The sequence below is a fragment of the Tupaia chinensis genome, unplaced genomic scaffold, assembly GCF_000334495.1.
Source record: "Tupaia chinensis unplaced genomic scaffold, TupChi_1.0 Scaffold000430_1, whole genome shotgun sequence".
Classification (NCBI taxonomy): domain Eukaryota; kingdom Metazoa; phylum Chordata; class Mammalia; order Scandentia; family Tupaiidae; genus Tupaia; species Tupaia belangeri.
Genome location: NW_006159935.1, coordinates 3,723,687 through 3,741,741, shown reverse-complemented (window position 1 = coordinate 3,741,741; position 18,055 = coordinate 3,723,687). Strand labels below are relative to the sequence as shown.

General features: G+C 43.7%; 1 protein-coding gene across 5 annotated transcripts in view; it reads right to left on the bottom strand.

The window, feature by feature from the left end:
* The window catches only part of TNIK (TRAF2 and NCK interacting kinase), a 417,539-nt gene that overhangs the window by 183,090 nt on the left and 216,394 nt on the right, over positions 1–18,055 (bottom strand). Inside the window, exon 1 of one of the 5 annotated variants that reach the window (XM_027774427.1) lies at positions 11,070–11,088. The exons of the other annotated variants lie outside the window; for them this stretch is intronic. The gene's annotated coding sequence lies outside the window, so the exon portion shown is untranslated. Of the gene's footprint in view, positions 1–11,069; positions 11,089–18,055 lie in introns of those variants that run through there. 5 annotated transcript variants of the gene reach the window in all.

The window sequence follows — 18,055 nt, the reverse complement described above, 5'->3', positions numbered from 1 at the left end:
CATATACTCATGAGACAAAGACAGAGAAATAGAAAGAAAGTGGGAGAGTAAGCCATCAGGTCTGGAACTTGATTTGGGGTTGACCATGTGGGAGTCCTGCTCCTGGTTAACCACCATGCCACCTTCTGGCTCTGGGCAACTTTTTTTTTTTAAATTGTGGTAAATGGGCCAATTTTATACACGGGAGCTACTGGTATCTTCATGCTCTTGAGCCTATCCTTTTTCCCTGCCTCTTCTTTCCCTTCCCTCTCCACTAGCTCCACTTTGCTCACTCTGCTTACCTTTTCCCTTCTCACTGTATCAGCTTTTAAAATCTATTTACGCTGATTCAAGTAGTGTCTCCATCTTTAAACCCCCATCCTGTTCCCCTTCTTTCCTCCTCACTCATTAAAAGCACAAAGAAATAGATACTAAGTCAAGAATTGAAATGGTCACAGACACTATCCTTCAATTACACTGAAACTTTATTTTCAGTTTATTGTATTCATGATAGACCACCTGCATTTGCACACACAGGTCCTACACAGTGCGGGAAGTAACCTCCGCCAGGTCTGGTCACACCACAATCCTCCTTCCCTAGCCCTCCAGATTGTCAGGACCTTGGGTACTTGTGCACACTTCTGGCACATTTCCAGGACAACCTGGGGATTTGAACCCACTGTTGTACAGGTGGCTTCCAGTACTACAGTTTGGTTTTCTACTGAATGCTTCACCAGCTAGACCATCTTTTAAAATTCTTTTAATATAGCTAGGTAAAGGCAAACTCTTGCATTGAGCTTCCAGGACCCTTTCTGAGATGACCAACTTATTTATTTATTTATTTATTTATTTATTTTGGTAGAGGTTTTAGACTTAGGGTGTGTGTACTTGCCAGAGAGAGAGAGAGAGAGAAACAGAGAGAGAGAGAGAGAGACAGAGAGAGAGAGAGACTGAGAGGGGAAGTGAGACATCACCCAGGGTCGGGGAGGATGGCCACGCTGCAATCCCTTCTCCTCCACTCTCCTCCGGGATCTTGGGCACATGTACATACACATCTGGCATGAGTTCCAAGCCTCCGTGTCTAGGACTTGAACCACGGTCGTCCACGTGGGAGCCCAGCAACATAACCGCTACACCATCTGCTGGTCCCAAGGTGACCTACTTTCTGCCACGCCACCTCGCTTACTTACACCGTGGTCCTTTAGTCCTAATGGCTTGCATCCTTCTAAATGTTCTGTATCGTTTCTTGCTTCTCTGATAGTGTTTTCTTGGTCCGGAATGCTCTTTGCCTTTGGATTCCTCGATAAACTTTTTCTCTCTTTCTGGATTCAACTGAAGTACCACCTCCTCTGATAGCCCACTGCCAATCAGCCCTCCTCCCTGCAGTCAATGGGAGTGTTCCTGCTTCTGCTGCTCATGCGCCCCATGGTGAGCCCTCCGCCTCTGTCCTTTCCCTTCCTTCCCTCTGGCTTCCACCTTTTCCTGAAATGGAACCTCGAGTGGAGCTCCCCTGATTCAAGCACGGTCATAGCCATACAAATCTAGTGATTTCTGCCTCCCAACCCCTCCTTCCCTGCGCAGTTCCTGAGGTGACACGTTTTGCACTAGATTTTTACCTCCTTAAAGTAGCAAAGCAGGGAGTCTTCTTTGGGTAAATAATTTGTTACAAGGAAACTCAGGTCTAGCTCAGGGTACACTACGCTGTCAGGGATGGGACAGGATGAAAAGCAATCCCTGCTACATTTCAAACACGAAGCATTGGGCGTAAATAAAACAGCTGCTATTTTCTTGAACTTAGGGTGTCTGGTGGTTTGTTTTGTTTCATAGTAACTACCGTGAACCTCACTTCAGGTAATACTGAAAAAGAAGACAACATAGTTTTTCCTCTGTTTAAAATTCCATTCCCAATCTCAAATAAGCATTGTCGAGGGGTTTGACAGATGACTGGACAGCACACCTCGGAATGGCAGTCTGGGCCTCAATGAGAGCCGGGGGGTGGAACAAACAGCAGCGTCGGCTCGTCCCAGGTCAAGGTGTCCCCACTCTGGCACAGGAGGCTGCTGAGTGGCAAACTTGGATGATCAGAGGGCCGGGGAGGCTCCTAAGCCTGTGCTCTCTTCTACCTCACCAGACACTGTGGAGCCAAATTAGGATCCGGATCAAGGCAGACCTTGAGGGAACAGCTGGGGTCAGCTGACCTGAGGATCACTGGAAACCTGGGGCCTGGTCACTGTTCAGTTTCTAGAGAGGGACTGTATGAAATCTCACGTAAATGGAATAGGAGAGCCTTTAAGGCTCCCGACCCAATCTTCTTCTTGTAGAGAGGAAGCCGAAAGCTCCCAGCAACGAGAACCTAAATCCAGGACACTAACTCCATCCACTATTCCAGTCAGTCATGAGCTCCTATGTACAAACTGTTATCACTAAAATTTAAAAAATAATTTAAAAACAAATCCTTTAATATTTTACGTTACTTGAATTAAAAACTGGCTTTGCATGGGATCTTACTTTTGTATTGATCTATTTGGTGGCATGGCAACGAGGGAGGATGCTATTACTGTAAGAGATTTTTCAATGGGAGATTAATTATCACCCCCAAGTACATTTCTATGCAGAAGAAAAATTAAAAATACAAATAGATACACTACCTAAATTTGGATCTAAAATACATATTCAACCAAGGACTGAAAGTGAAAATCTGGGAAGAGAAAATTGCTAAAGAGAAACAAACATTTAATAAAAAAAAAAAAAAAATTCTCCAACAAAATTAGGAGAAAATGCCCTGTCAGATTGCAATTGCTGAGTCATTTCATAATAAAAGAATGAACTAAGATTTTTTTCCCTACTGAAATAACCAACAATAACAAAAGCTAGAGAACAGACTACAGATCTTGAAAAACAAAATTGATATTCCAGTGGGATCCAGAGCCTAATGGCAGATAATGCCCTGAAGCATGAAAAGCCCATCCACAAGAAAAGAGGAAGAAAGGCATCACAATAGGGAAAGCTGAGTGTTTGGGGTCACTCGGAGCTGGAGGGCCATCGACCTGCTCCTCAGACACACAGACGCGCATTTCTCCCTTCCTTCTTTTCTTCTGCCTCTCTGAGGTCAAGAACAATGCTGGCGCTTATTCCCTATAGAATAATTCAACATCAAGGCGAAGTCTGTCACTCAAGTACTCCAGTACTCTCGTCCTTCCATTACCTGCTCCTTAAAATGAATGCAAGAGAAAAACAAGGGTTTTGTCTGCAATCACAACGTAAGTCTCACCTCTGCTACTGCTGTTATTTTCTAAGCAACAGCAAGAAAGCTTTTGAGCTGCTAGCCTGAGGCTAGCCTGGAAGAAAGAGTACTTTCATTTCTAGGTCACCGGAAGCACATTCGTTTCCAGCAGAGCACAGAAGCAAACCAGGGTTGTTGACAATGCAGACATTCCCCCTACTATTTCCATCTTCCTATCCAAGGGCCTTCACACAGTAGAACGGCTCCTTCTCCTTCCTAGTTAGCTTAGACTCAGTTTAGCCTTTATTGAGGAAGTCCTCTTCAATTTCTCAGTTGCAAATGAGTGTCCCACCTTTGCGTTTCCACAGCATCTCTTGCTGCTAACCCCACTGATCATTGTACCTGTTAATATTTTTTCCCAAATGGTGCATTAGAAGAACCACCGAAATAAATAAAATCAAATGGAAAAAAAAAATGGAGTGTAGAACATACAGTAATGGCAGCTGTTGTCTCAGGGATACCCTCCCTCCTGGAGAGAGCTGAGGTATGATGCAACTTAGATTGGGATGGAAGTGATGGAAAATATGAGAAGCGGGCAGTCAAGAGGTACTCAAGAGGCCAAATCAACAAGACTTGGGAGTAGACAGGATACAACTTGGGATAGGCCTCCCATAGTGCTTGGCACAGCAGGGACTCCATAAATATTTGCTAAATAACAGACTGAGAGAAGGAGTAAGATTTGAGAACTGCAATCGAGTTCTTGGTACCATCCACATGGCTACATGCAGTTTGACTCACCCTCCACATTTCTCTCTAGCCACAAAGTGTGTGGGACCCAACAGGGCAGGGCTATGAGCAGGAATTATGATAACTTTTGTCATTAACAAGAAGCTCAAAGATATGTCCAAATGGATGAAGTTCTTTTGAATTTTATAGAGAGGTCAATTTACTTCTCTCTACAGATGACAGAGAAATGAGAATTACTTCTGAGTTGTAATGTTGACAATGAAGGCGAACCCGCGTTCCACTCCCAGTTAAGAAAGTTTAGTTCAGATTCCTACTGAGACATCTCCAGGAATGCTACCAGTCTTCAATACAACATGTTTTGGGGCAAGGAGGTAGACAAGACTGTACGAGAAGACTCCGAAGATCCTAGGATCCAGGAACATGAATATTCATAGAATGTTAAAATGTGCATCAATGACATTTTAAAACTTAAAACTTTACAACCTTATGTTGGTTCGAAAGGATTGTGTTCAATTTGCTACTCTGGGTCATAGGGTGGGATTTCAGTACTGTATCCACTCCTAGGTTTTCTCAGGTTGAATGGAGTCTATGTTTTCTTGGCCTACATGTGCCATGTCTCTGTGTATCTACAGAACTGCAATTCCACTGCCACTGCTCTGAGTCTTGTGGCCAAGGTGAAGCCAGTTTGTCACACAAGACAGTTACCAAGTAACCGTTCTCTGTTTCAGCACCGCACCCCGGGAATTTCTCTGCTTGGCTCCTCTGATTGGCAGCAAATGGATCACTCAAGACCGTTCAGGGACAGGGAAGGCAACTGGCAGCTGAGGCTTGCTCAGAGACATGGGGTGGGGAAGAGAGACTGTGCTTCATTTCTCTTTGTTAGAGACCAGGATTCCTCTTCCTTCTGTGCTGCCAGCGTGGTTCAGTGTTTAATCAAAATGGATGCTTTAAGGGACAAAAAAAAAAATCAAATAGTCATAATTTTGAGCAGACAATAGTTAATGTATGCAGATTCCATGGCAGGAAGCCTAATGCCTGTACCCAGAAAAGGCACGCACAGCTGAAGTGACAGCAGTGACGAGGCAGACGAGCGGGGGGTGGGGGGTGACAAGAGCTCAACAAGCAGCAGAACCAGCTCTGGGCCGTGGCCTTCAGCCAAGAACACATTTCTCAGTCACCTCTTCTCAACCCCCAGAATGAGCAGAATCCAAGATCTCATGCTCTTGTCTGATTTATGCCGTGGAATTACCGCAAGCATCCGTGGCTCTCACAGAGTCCTTTCTGAGGGGACTCCCCTCCTAGACGGGGACAGAATATGGGCACGTAGCCAGCCCCTCCACTGCCCCAGCTACCCCACTTCCCCCACAGAGCACAACGGTCTCTCCCTTGCCCTAGTTAGGGCCGATACCTGGAGATACATGGCACTGAAAATCCCTGGCAGCGGGACCCCAGTTCAAGAGGAAATTTATACCCAACTTCAGTAAAAGGAGAAAATTAACAACACAGTGGTGAATTTTTCAGAAAACATGAGGTACTCAACTTAAGGAGGATTCTTTCATGTTAAAATGTCTGTTAATCATTGTAAAACTTAAAAATGTACAACCTTAGGTTGGTCCCTGATGACTGTTATTGATTTATTAGTGTGGGCAACTGGGTGGGATTTTAGTATTGCAGGAAATCCAAGTGTCCAGAAATCAGTGCTTACAAACGTGGATACAGTGATGGTAGAGGAGGTCAATAACCCCCTGAAGACACAGATGGGCTGTTCTTGCTGCAGGCTATCCCGAGTTAGGTGTGAATGTGCACAGCCCTTCAGGGCTGAGAAGAGCCCTTGTGAACTGTACCAGAATCACCTCTGTCCCCCCTGAGGTCCCAATGTTCCACACGCCTTTGAGCCCCGAGGCACACGGCCTCTACACACCAGAAGGGAGAGATCCTCCAAGGCAGAGACCCTGCGTTCTGCCTATAAAACCCTCCCACATCGCCGAGGACCGCGCGTGGCAAGGAGCAGGTGTTCAATCGCTCTGGGAACACGAAGTTTCTAGGCCTCGTGAACCTTTAAGTGGCCACCAGTCACAATGAGGAGAGACTGCAGTGACCCGCCAGGGACTCCACCCGGAAGATGCTTGAGAGGATGGGGGAGATGCCCACTGAGGAGCGTTAGAAAGCTCTTCAAAGACAAAGGGGACCATAAAGACGGCTCGCAGTACCATAACTGGGAGAGAGAGCCACCTGATGTGACGTGAGCATTTTGCTCCATGAGCTTCTGGTTTTGTTTTCTTTTCCAAGTGTGAACAAACTGGGTCACTGGAGTAGGCCCTGGAGGCTTGAGCGAGACATTAGCATTCTGCATTTCATAATCTCAGCAGTTTCCCTGAGGAAAGGGTCAGGGAGAAGAAGAGGCTGCAGGGGGAAAAGGCAGGCCCAAAGGCTGTCTTGTCTGGCTGTCCCTCCCCCTGTGCCTTTACCTGAGATGGGAGGAACGCAGGCAGGACCACGCGCTGCTCCTAAAGAACAGCGCTCCTTGCTGAGGATCTCACACCCACTGCTCCCTCTCTGGGGCTACTAATGAGGCAACTCTGTCCTCCCCTCCGGGCTCCCGCAGACCCTTGGGGCTCACTCCACTTCCACCTGCCATTGCAGGCTAAGGAGATCCATCCCGTCCTCACTCCCAGCCCCGCCTGGCTTTGCCAGCCACAGTGAGACACTACCCCTGTGGTCAGAGACTGCGTGGTCAGACGTGGGCCGCCCGACTCTGACCACGAGCCACTGTGGGTGGGGAGGATACATGACAATAACAATAAAAAGACGGTGCTATACTCTCTTTTGCCGAGTGGACGGCTGCAGAGGAAATCCATTCCTCCCCTGGTGCACCGTCTCTTGGACTCAGGGCGGCAGCAGCAGGTCCACCCAGGCCACCACTGCGTAGAGAGAAAAAGCCCATGCCGGCCTCGCGGGGGAACACAGCGCTCCCAGCCGTCGCTCGCGGGGCGGCGGGCACACAAACGGGACCCATCTGACTCTGTCCTGGGGCTGTTGATGAACTCAACTGTCTCCCACAGTGTCCTCAAACCTCCACAAGTTTTCATGAAAACAAAAGAAATGTCAGCAGGGAAAGCGCTGGAATATAATTAGGGCCCACCAAGTCTAAAAGAGTACGGGGAAGACTAGCAATGAAAGGAAGCTTTCATGTCCTCACTGAATCCCTGCTCTGCCTCTGACACAAAAATCAATTTCAATAGGCTTTAGCTGTATCGGAACAAGAACGCGGGCGACTGATGAAATTTAGTGAGCAATTTACTGGAGTCATAATGATTCCTACAGAAAAAAAATTACAATGAGATTCCAAACCAGATGTTTCCATCTGTAAGAATGTATGTGTGTGTGTGTGGAGAGAGAGAGAGAGAGAGAGAGAGAGAAATGAATTTTTAAATTAGTATATATATATATTTTTAAAATGTGAACTCTCGACGTCACACCTCCACCAGAACAGTGGCTGTCAGTGGGTGGCTTTGTCCCCAGGGCACATGCCATGACAGCTGTTACTGGCACCTAGTGGGATTCAGGGATACTACTCAACCTTCTGTAATGCACAGAATAACCCCTTTCTTCCCAAAGAATGATTAGGCCCCAAATATCAACAGGCCCAAGGCTGAGAAACCCTATTTTTAAATAATTTGACATTTAATGTGTGCTTAGTGATCACCGAAGTCGGCACTCAACCTTACAAAGATTAAGTCCTCGCCTTCTGGGATCCCCACAGATGGGGAGAGAGGCTGGGCGATGGGGGGCGCTGTCCATTCTTGCTTATAGAGCTTTATGGATTAAGTGTTTTTGGTGAAGGGCATATTAATCAAATCCCAAACACCACTGAGCTTTTAGAACACAGGTAATAGTACTGCCTAGCGGCTCCTGGCTTTTGTATGAGTCCAGTTCCAGGATCTTTACCATCACCCAACTAAGCACCATATTCGAAATTCTTAAAAAACAAAGCAAAACCGACAAAGTAGTATTAGGACCAAGCAGAATCTGGTTTGTGGCATTTGGGGACAGAGGTAGTTTTTACTAACCATATTAATTGTGGAAAGAATGTCCTGTTTTCACTTTTCAGTATCAAAAATGAGGTCTTCTCAATAAATCGTGTATGAGTGTGTGTTCTTTCCTTCCTCACAAATGTTTACTTATAGTTTTTAATTAGTGGCAGGAACACATTTAATTGAATTTAATTCAGGAGCACATTTTGTCAGTTATAAAAGGATAAAGGTGTTCGCCTTTATCCAACCTCAGTTCTTAAATACAGGGACATAAGAATTTTGCAATTGCTATAAATAATCTAGTTCCAATTCTAAGAAATAATGAAAGCAGAATTCAAATTTGTTTAGAAAGAATAAGACAAGTAACATTATTTAACACCACCGACAACTCTTCACCATGTTTTAGGTGTTTCAAGATAAGGGAACTTGGGGCCAGTGGGCGACGACGTGGTTAAGGCCTTGGACCCCCACATAGTTGACTGTGGTTTGAGTCTTGGACTCAGGAGCTTGAGACTCATGCTGGGCACACGTGCATGCATGCTCCAAATCCCAAGAGGAGAATGGAGAAGGGATTGTGTCATGGCCATCTCTCCGGGGGGTGATTTCTCACTTTCTGTCTGTCTCTGTCTCTCCAGTGAGTGTACACACCCTATAGCAAAAATATCTCTTAAAAAAAAAAAAAAACAAGAAGAAGAAAAGAAAAGATAAGGGAACCCAAGTTTCTCGAAGATGGTCAAAGAATAACACCCAATCATGGATCTTCCAGCGTGTATGGGAGAAGTGGTTATGGCATATCCATTGTTCCTTGCAATAGAAGATCCAGATCTCTGCAAAGGCTGAAAACCTCCCTGCTCCCCAGCAGATACCTTCTGCGTCAGCACAGACTGTGTTAGCAATTGTGCTTTCTGAGTAAGACCTGCACACCCTTCTTTGGGGGGGGGGAGGACAAAAAGGACATGAGGAAACTGAAAGTTGTTTTCCAAGTGCAGGATGGCTTTTACATATTCATTATCTTTCAAAGTGACGGCCATCACAGATCTCTGCAATTTGTCAGCAAACACATCCATCCTTGGAAAGCTGGTTGCTGGGAGTAAATACTCAAGTGCCTCCTAGAAACCTGTACCCTTGCTCCAGGACAACAACGCCGAGAACACTGCTGTCTGAAATATTGGGGGGGGAGGTGAAATATGATGACACGAGAAAGAACAAAGGCTCCTTTAGGTAAGTAAGACATGCCTCAGCTCTGGGTGGGCCTGAATGGGAGGGCAGCTGACTAGTTAGTAAAAGCATTGATTTGCAGCTAAATTTAGCTGTGACCTGTCAGGTAGCTTCCTCTCACGGAGGGCGAAGTTTCCCTGACTCCAGTGAAATTCTTTTCTCCACCACATTTTCTTGCCTCTAGCTCTGGTTGACTAATCAGAGATTCTGAGAAGGACCAGGAGAGCGTCTTGCTGACTCTTTGGACAGTCTTTTCAAGCAGGGAGTTTGCTTAGACTAGGAGAGAGTCATTGATCTGTACTAGAGCTTCGCAGGCCTTATAGAGGAGAGTGCAAGTTAAGAAGAAAGACTTCAGGGCGGCAGGTGGCACAGTGCTTGAGGCGCTGGATTCCAAAATGCTCAGTGTCGATTTCAGTCCTGGACCCAGAGGCTTGAAAATCACACTGGATATGTGTGTGTGTGTGTGTGTGTGTGTGTGTGTGTGTGTGTACACTGAAAATTCTAAGAAGAGAATTGAGGAGAAAGCATTGCAGCATGGCCAGGCCTCCTTGGGGTTATTTCTCGCTTTCTGTCTGTCTCTCCAGCGAGTGCACACACCCTATAGCAAAAATCTCTCTCTTTAAAAAAAAGAAGAAAGAGAAGAAGAGGAGAAAGAGGAGGAGGAAAAAGAAGAAAGGCTTTGGAGAAAATATAAGGTGCCCTTGGATGACTTAGTGGATGTAGGGTTGCTTTCAGTCTATAATTCCCTTAGCTACAAGACAGATGTGAAATGATTAGCTAATCAGGTTGTTGTTGGGGTTAAATGAATGTATGTGGGAACACTCGGTAGAGTGCACGGGGAAATAAATGAAGACAGGGTATCATGGCGTTTTCACTAAGATCCTGGGGTTCCATTTCTGGTCTTTTTTGCTGCCCTCCTCAATTCCCCTGCTCTGACACGCTGTAGGGCCTTCCCACTTCCTTCTGTGGTGCCTGCTCGTGCACTTCCTCCAGATCCTGACTCAACACCTCCTTTTCCAAGAGTCTTTTGGCCTCCTCATGTAAAATTTCACCTCTAACTTTCCTTTGGCCCGTCCCTACCGCATGATCATCTAACAAATTCCACACTTAGGTATGGACTGTGTGAGTTGGGAATTTCCTGCTCTAGAGTGCAAGGATCTTTCTTGGGAGCAGGGGCATCTCTGTCCTTCTCACTTTTCCACCTTCAGAAGGAGATCGGCGCCCACAGAGTGGGCACTCAGTCAACAGGTACACAAGGAATCTCAAGCTCTTCATGGGAACAGTTTTCTAAGTCCCTCTGGCTTTTGCTTTTTTTTTTTTTTTAAACACATCATGGCATCCCTTAATTGAAGGCATGATAATTCTGAAAGAACAAGCACTGTTATCAGATAAGGAGATTGAGATTTAAGAAGCAAGTTTTTCGCAGGTCATATTTTCCCTTCATCTTGACCTTCCGTACAAGTAAGTGAAACAAGAAGTTTCTGTCCTCTGTCTTTTTAAAAATTCTATTTAAATTCTCTGTAAAGAGCAAAGAATAGAAAACAGAACTATACATTAAAATGCTTGATAATGAGAATATATTTTCTGTGTAAGAAGGTGTATTTATATACGTATACTTAATTGTTTTATTTAAATATTAGCAACACAGATATTGAAATGTTATATAGTACAGAGTGTTAAAAAGTTATGAAGGACAGAAGTAGAGGTCATTACATCCCCAAATTACATTTCCTGTTAGTCGAAGCCAACAGATCGACCTCACAGGTAGCGATTAAGGATGGGGCTGTGCTTTTCCAACCGAACAGAACATCTGATAACCTTTTCTTGATACAAATGTAGAAAGATGGAAGTAGCAACTTCGCCTGCACCTTTCAGACCTCTATCAGCTGAGGTGACCTGCTGAAGAACCCGTGAAGAATTGCCTTCCACCTCGTCCTCATTTCCAGTTGTGGAAGAGGGTCGGACATTTGCTCAAAGACTCCAAACCAGTATCTCCTCATGTGGTGTCTAGTCTGGAAATAGAAAGCCATGTCACCCAGTTGTCAGGGCCTGATTTCAGTCACCTCAGGCCTCAGGTACTTGCCGCCATCTCAAAGGTCAGGTCCAATCGTTCTTCCTCAGCATTTGACTCCGTCATTTTGTGTTTGCGACCTTACTAGTTTCTCTCACTAGGAGCCTCTGCCTTCCAAAGTGACATGATGAAAACAAAATGGTGCTCCTTTAAGCAAAATCTCTAAACTGCAGAGTTTTCATCATTAAAATGCACCTTGCCATACCCCAGAAGTCCTAATAAGCCGTTAAGCGATAGTACTTCCATGTCGATAATAATACAGCACGCTAATTTGCTATCTGCTAATGGACATTCAATAGCTAATAGATTGGAATAATGAAACAGATGTAGCATGTATATGTAGGATGCATTAAAAAGTCAGATTATACTTTTATTTTTTTTTGAGAGGGTTTTTTTTTTTCACTATAGGGCGCGTGTGCTCGCCAGATAGACAGAGAGAGACATAGAGACAGAAAGCGAGAAATCACCCCCCAGGGGGGATGGTCACGCCGCAATCCCTTCTCCTCCATTCTCCTCTCGGGATCTTGGGCACACACGCACACGCGCCCGGCGTGAGTTTTAAGCCACCGGGTCCGGGACACGAACCGCGGTCGACTACGTGGGAGTCCAGCGACATAGCCATTATGCTAACTGCTGGTTCCCAGATTATACTTTTTAAACAAGTATTTCCATTTTTATATTTTTTAATATTAAAAAATCTTTTTGAACAGAATACATTTTAGAGAACAAATTCAGATCCCATTAAAACAAAACAATCTTTCAAAGACAGTATATACAGTGAAGCAAAAGAGTAAAAATATACAGATTCTATGGGTCCAGTTGGTGGCAATGGTGGTTAAGATGCTGGACTCCCACATGGCTCACTGTGGTTTGAGTCCCAGACCTGGCAGCTTGAAAATCAAGCCAGGCACGTGTGTGTGTCTGTGTGTGTGTCCAAAATGCCAGAAGGAGAAGGGATTGCAGTGTGGCCACCCCCGTCAGGCGATTGCTCACTGCCCCTCTCACTGTCTCTCTCTTATGGCAATAGAAATGCTTGCCGTGCCTGTTCTGTCTTCCAGGAATAAAATGCAGACAGGAGTGATGAGATACATCTCACTTTTGTTCATGAAAACTTGCAATGGAGCTGTTCAACCTTGGTGATTCCTCTCCAGGGATTCATAACATACAACAGACAACTGTATGCCAAATCGCTATTAAGGAAAATGGCAGCCAATAACTCTCCACAAAAGCATCATTTCTATACATTGAAATGCATTTCAGTGCACACTGGAATATAATCGTCTTTATAAAGAAGGTCTTATGAAGAAAAGTCTACTAATTTCATAATAAGTGAACATAATATAGTCGAAAACAAAAAAGGCAAAAGAACCCCTCCTTAACCTAGTCAGAAGTTACATTGCTACACAACTCCATGAAGCACCTTCCCATTCTTGTCTGTATGGATGGTGTCTTCTGGAATTGAGCTAATCCTGTCAATTAAAAGGTAAATTCATAGACTAATACTGAGCATCCATGATATATACAGCACACTTATCATCTCTGAAGGGTCTGAAGCATAAGTCTAAAATTATTATTAGAATTATTTTAAATTGTATGCCTATTAAATGTTTTATTCATTTATTCTTCTGATCCCCTCCCTCTCATGATAGTGTCCTTGACTTGACTAATATATATCAGATTCATGCTGAGAAAAACCATGTTGTACACTAAATATGTACAGTGATTAAATGTAAATAAAAAATACATTTAAAAAAGTGAGGTGGATACTTGGGGGTGGGAGGGAGGGGCTCAGAAAAAATATTTAACATAACAAGAATGGAAAGTTGTCTGCTGCCGATGTATATGGTATCATCATGGACTTGTTTGACACACAATGCACAAATGCTTTGAAAAATCATATTGTGTGCTATAAAGACTATTAAATGTGAAATAAAATTAAAAAAATAAAAAAGAACTATTTAAATTTATTAATAACTAATAATATTTATTTTAATAAATTTTACACCTAAAGAAAACTTTATAAAGATCTCAGTGTTTCGGCCAAGCCTGGTGGTGCAGTCCACAGTATGCAAAATGGCCAGCCACAGTTCGAATCCTTGGCCCTGTCGACCTGAAACATGCCACACACACGTGCATGCCCAAGATCCTGATGGAAGAAAAGCATTGTGGCAAGACCAGATCATGCTGAGGGTGCTTTAGTACACTGCACATGCAAACGCATGTGTGTATGCATGGATGAGCTTTATATACATATATAGAAACACATACACACACTCACATGCGCACGTACACACACACATACACACACACATGTTTTCATCTTTTCCTGTTTGTTCCATTTTCTTTTTTTTCTTTCTTCCTTCCTCTCTTTATTTCTCTCTCACTCTTTCTTTTTAGTTTACAGGGGTGTGTACACTCTCCAGAGAAAGAGAGACAAAGAGAAGGGGAGAGAGAAAAAGCATCCTTGAGGGGTCAGGGTCATGTTACAATCCCGTCTGCATTGCTCGATCGTATTGGGATTTGGGCCATGCATACAGACTTGCCCGGAGTGTTTTCAAGCCACTGGTTGGCCACGTGAGCACTGGCTCCCCTAACCACTAGGCCCCAGGGCCAGTCTCTGTTCTATTTCCAGAGGTTTCCTTCACATCAATCATGACCTACATCACATCATGGCATCTTATTTCAGGGAAGACACACTTAAAAGAAAATTCCTCACATGCGTGGTCTTCAGGAAACCCAATAGTTACCTTTCTTTTTAAAGAGAGATTTTTTGCTCTAGGGTACATGAACTTGCTGGAAAGACAGAGAGACAGAAAGCAAGAAATCCACCCCAGGAGGGATGGCCACACCACAGTCCTTTCACCTTCATTCTCCTCTCAGAATCCTGGGCATGCACACATAAGTGCACAGCCTTAGTTTCAAGCCCCCAAGTCCAGGACTTGAATTGCTGTCGGCCATGGGGGAGTCCAGCGACGTAACCATTATACCACCTGCTGGTCCCCCAATAGTTACTTAAAAACAGCAAGAAATCCACCCTAATTACCTTATTGAAAGAGAACTATTGTTATTAGGTCTGAAATATTTTTCCCTACTTTACTTTGTAAGGTCCTCTGAGAAGCACCCAGCTGCAGAAAACAACTTAAGAAGATTAAGAGTTTAGAGAAGCTGTTTTATGAAGGCCATGGTATAATTTTATCTATGTGCTCAGTAGGGACACTCCTCTGCTGAAACATGGCTTTCTAGTATTTCTCAAGCAGACTCATTTATCCTCGACTCTCCCCCTCCCCCAAAGAAGTCCAAAGCAAAACAACTCCCACCTACTCAAGAATTTTATAATTGATAACAAAAAAGAAACTTCTTTATTCCAATTTATATCAGCCAGCACCAAATCATTCTCTAGTCTGGTCACATACTATTCCTGTCATAGTGCTAACTGAAGATATTATGAAGAAAACTATCTTATTTTTTGACTTGAAAATTAACCCGTTGACTTTTATGTTCCAAAAGTCTTACAGAAATTAACTTTATGATTTGTATGCTATTGACATACTTGTATTTTACAGACTCCTCTTCCTAGAAAAATCAATTCGGCAGTGACAGGATGACGACTCACTTGTTCTGTCTACCTATCACAGGAACCTGTCTAGATTTCAATAAGGAGCCTGAAATTACTACGAGATTATAGAAGAGGAAGAAGGAAGCTACAGTCAGCTGCTGGATGATGAAGTCTGGGCCAGCAGGACCCACCTGTGTGACAGTGGTCCCCGAAGATTGTCGTGGACCTGAAAAATGCCTATCACCTACTGACGCGTGCCATCCTGGCAGAAGCAGGGTCACAGCACAACATGTTACTCATGTGTTTGTGGTGCGGCTAGTGTAAATGAACCTAGTGCACTGCCAGTCATAGAGAAGTCTGGGGCCAGCAGGTGGTGTGGTGGTTAAGGGGCTGGACTCCTACATGGTTAATCACAGTTTGAGTCCCAGACCTGGAAGCTTGAAAATCATGCCAGGCACGTGTGCATGTGTACCCAAAATTCCAGGAGGAGAAGGACTTGAGGCTTGGCCACCCACTTTGGGGAGTGGTGGTTTCTCACTTTCTCTCTCTCTCTGTATCTCTCTGTCTCTCTCCAGCAAGTGTGCACACCCCATAGCGAAAACCAAATAAATAAAGTATAGGACACAGTTATGCACAGTAGGTGCCGCTGACAGTGAATGACGGTGTCACTGGTTATGTATTTGCTTTCTGTCGTTTAGAGCGTGCTCTTTCTATTATAAAAGCTTACTGTGAAACAAGGAGCTGTGCTATGCTGGCAGCAGCTGGCACGCCTGGTGCTCACCCGCCTCTCAATCGCATCGTTTCTCTCTGGGACTTGACTGAATCTCGTGGTGTGCTGTGCATCACGGCCTGGAAGTATACAAACCCACTATAGACACACATGGCCTATAACATACAAGCCCACTATACACACGTGTAGCCCATAACACACAAACCCACTATACACACGTGTAGCCCATAAACTATACATATGTATAGCCTATAACATACAAACCCACTATAGACACATGGGCTATAACATACAAACCCACTATACACATGTGTAGCCTGTAACATACAAACTTACTATACACACGTGTAGCCCATAAACTATACATATGTATAGCCTATAACATACAAACCCACTATAGACATGTGTAGCCTGTAACATACACACCCACTATATACACATGTAGCCCATAACACACAAACCCACTATACACATGTATAGCCTATAACATGCAAGCCCATTTCAAACATGTATAGCCTATTACATACAAACCCACTATACACATGTATATCCCATAACATACAAACCGAATATACTCATGTCTAGCCTATAACATACAAACCCAGTATATACACATATAGCCTTTAACATACAAACTCATTATAGACACGTATAGCCTATAACATACAAACCTATTATACACATGCATAGCTTATAACATGCAAACCCACTAAACACACATATGACCTATAACATACAAGCCCACTACACACATGTATAGCCTATAACACAGAAGCCCACTACACACTCATATAACCTATAATACACTAGACCACTTAAAACATGTATAGCAAATAACATGCAAACCCACTGCACACACACATAGCCTGTAACACACAAACCCACTACACACATATATGGCATATAATATACAAACACAGTACACATGAAACTATAACACACAAACCCACTACACACATACGACCTATAACATGCAAGCCCACTGCACACACATATGACCTATAACATGCAAACCCACTATGCACACATATAGTCTATAACATGCAAGCCCACTACACACACATATAACCTATACCACACAAGGCCACTATACACACATATAGCCTATAGCACACAAACCTCCTGTAGACGCCACATGGCCGGGTGTGTGGCAGGCTCTACCTTTTAGGTCTATGAAAGCACACTCTGTGATGCCCACACAGGACAGCACTAATAACGCGCTTCCCTGAACCTATCCCTGCTGCGAAGCTTTGTACGACTGTGTTTAGGAGACTTGCATAAACTTTGTGATTACTATTCTGCATTTAATTCTACTGATACTTATTTATGAACAATTTCTTTCTGGGTTGTCGATATTCTTAGTTACTACTTGGAAATACCGTAGTAAAATTAGAGTGGGAGAAAAAAGTTAGAATAAAACCCCACAGTAGTTCGATCAGTTAAACTTCAACCTCCATGGTGTATAAAGGAGCCAGCTGTGTGAGGCCTTATAAAACAAAGACTTTGGACTTTCCCTTCAACATGGCACTTAGGTAAGAGGTAAAATTAATACAAACTCCAAAACCTAATCAAATTAGAGAATTGAGAGGGTCCTTATGAGAGTTTTATGAAAAGATTGGGTAAAAGAAGCTATTGGGTAAAGGTGTCAACACATTTATAATATAGCTTTGGGAACAGACTGAGAAGAAATATAACAACAGACATTAAGCACATCAGAACACTCGATAATATTTTTATATTAAGAATAAGAGAAACAGGCTAGAGTTGACACAGCAACAAAGTGCAATCCTGCAAAGCCGACCCGCGTGGGAAGAGTCCTGGTTCGTGTCTGGAGCTCTCGGAGTGAACCAGGCACACGTATTTCCATGATCCCAGGCTGTCTGGGGCTGGGGGTGGATGACGGCATCAAGACTACTGGGCGTGCTGTCTCTCACTTATTCTCTCTCTGTCCCTTTCTTTTTGACTCTTTCAGTCACAGAAGAGAGAAATAAAAACTTTAAAAAATTAAGAAACAAGTATAAAAAAATAAGAGAAGTGATCAATTTAAACCATACATAATGAAAAATGTTTAATTTTTTTCGTATAGTAAATTAGTGAAGAAGATTAAAGAGTAAGAGTAACCTTGGAAGATTGGGACATCTTTCTTTTGGCATGAGAAAGGTGTAATACAGGTCCATAATGGAAAAAAGAAGATAACAATCAAGTTTTTGAATCTATGTAGTGAACTGAGGTTGTAGCCTAGTGGTTAAGGGAGCTGAATCCCACATGGTTACCATGGTCTGAATTCCAACCCTGGCAGTTTGAAGAGCATGCTGGGTATGTGTGCGTACATGTGTCAAATCCCAACAGGATAAAGAATGGAGGAGAAGGGATTGTGGCGTGAGCACACTCCGCTGGGGTGCCCTTCCCCTCTCTTTGTCTTTGACGAATGCATCCACTGACAAGTAAAAAAAATAATCTGTGCAGCGAATTTTTAGAGTTTATGCATTTCTTTCCT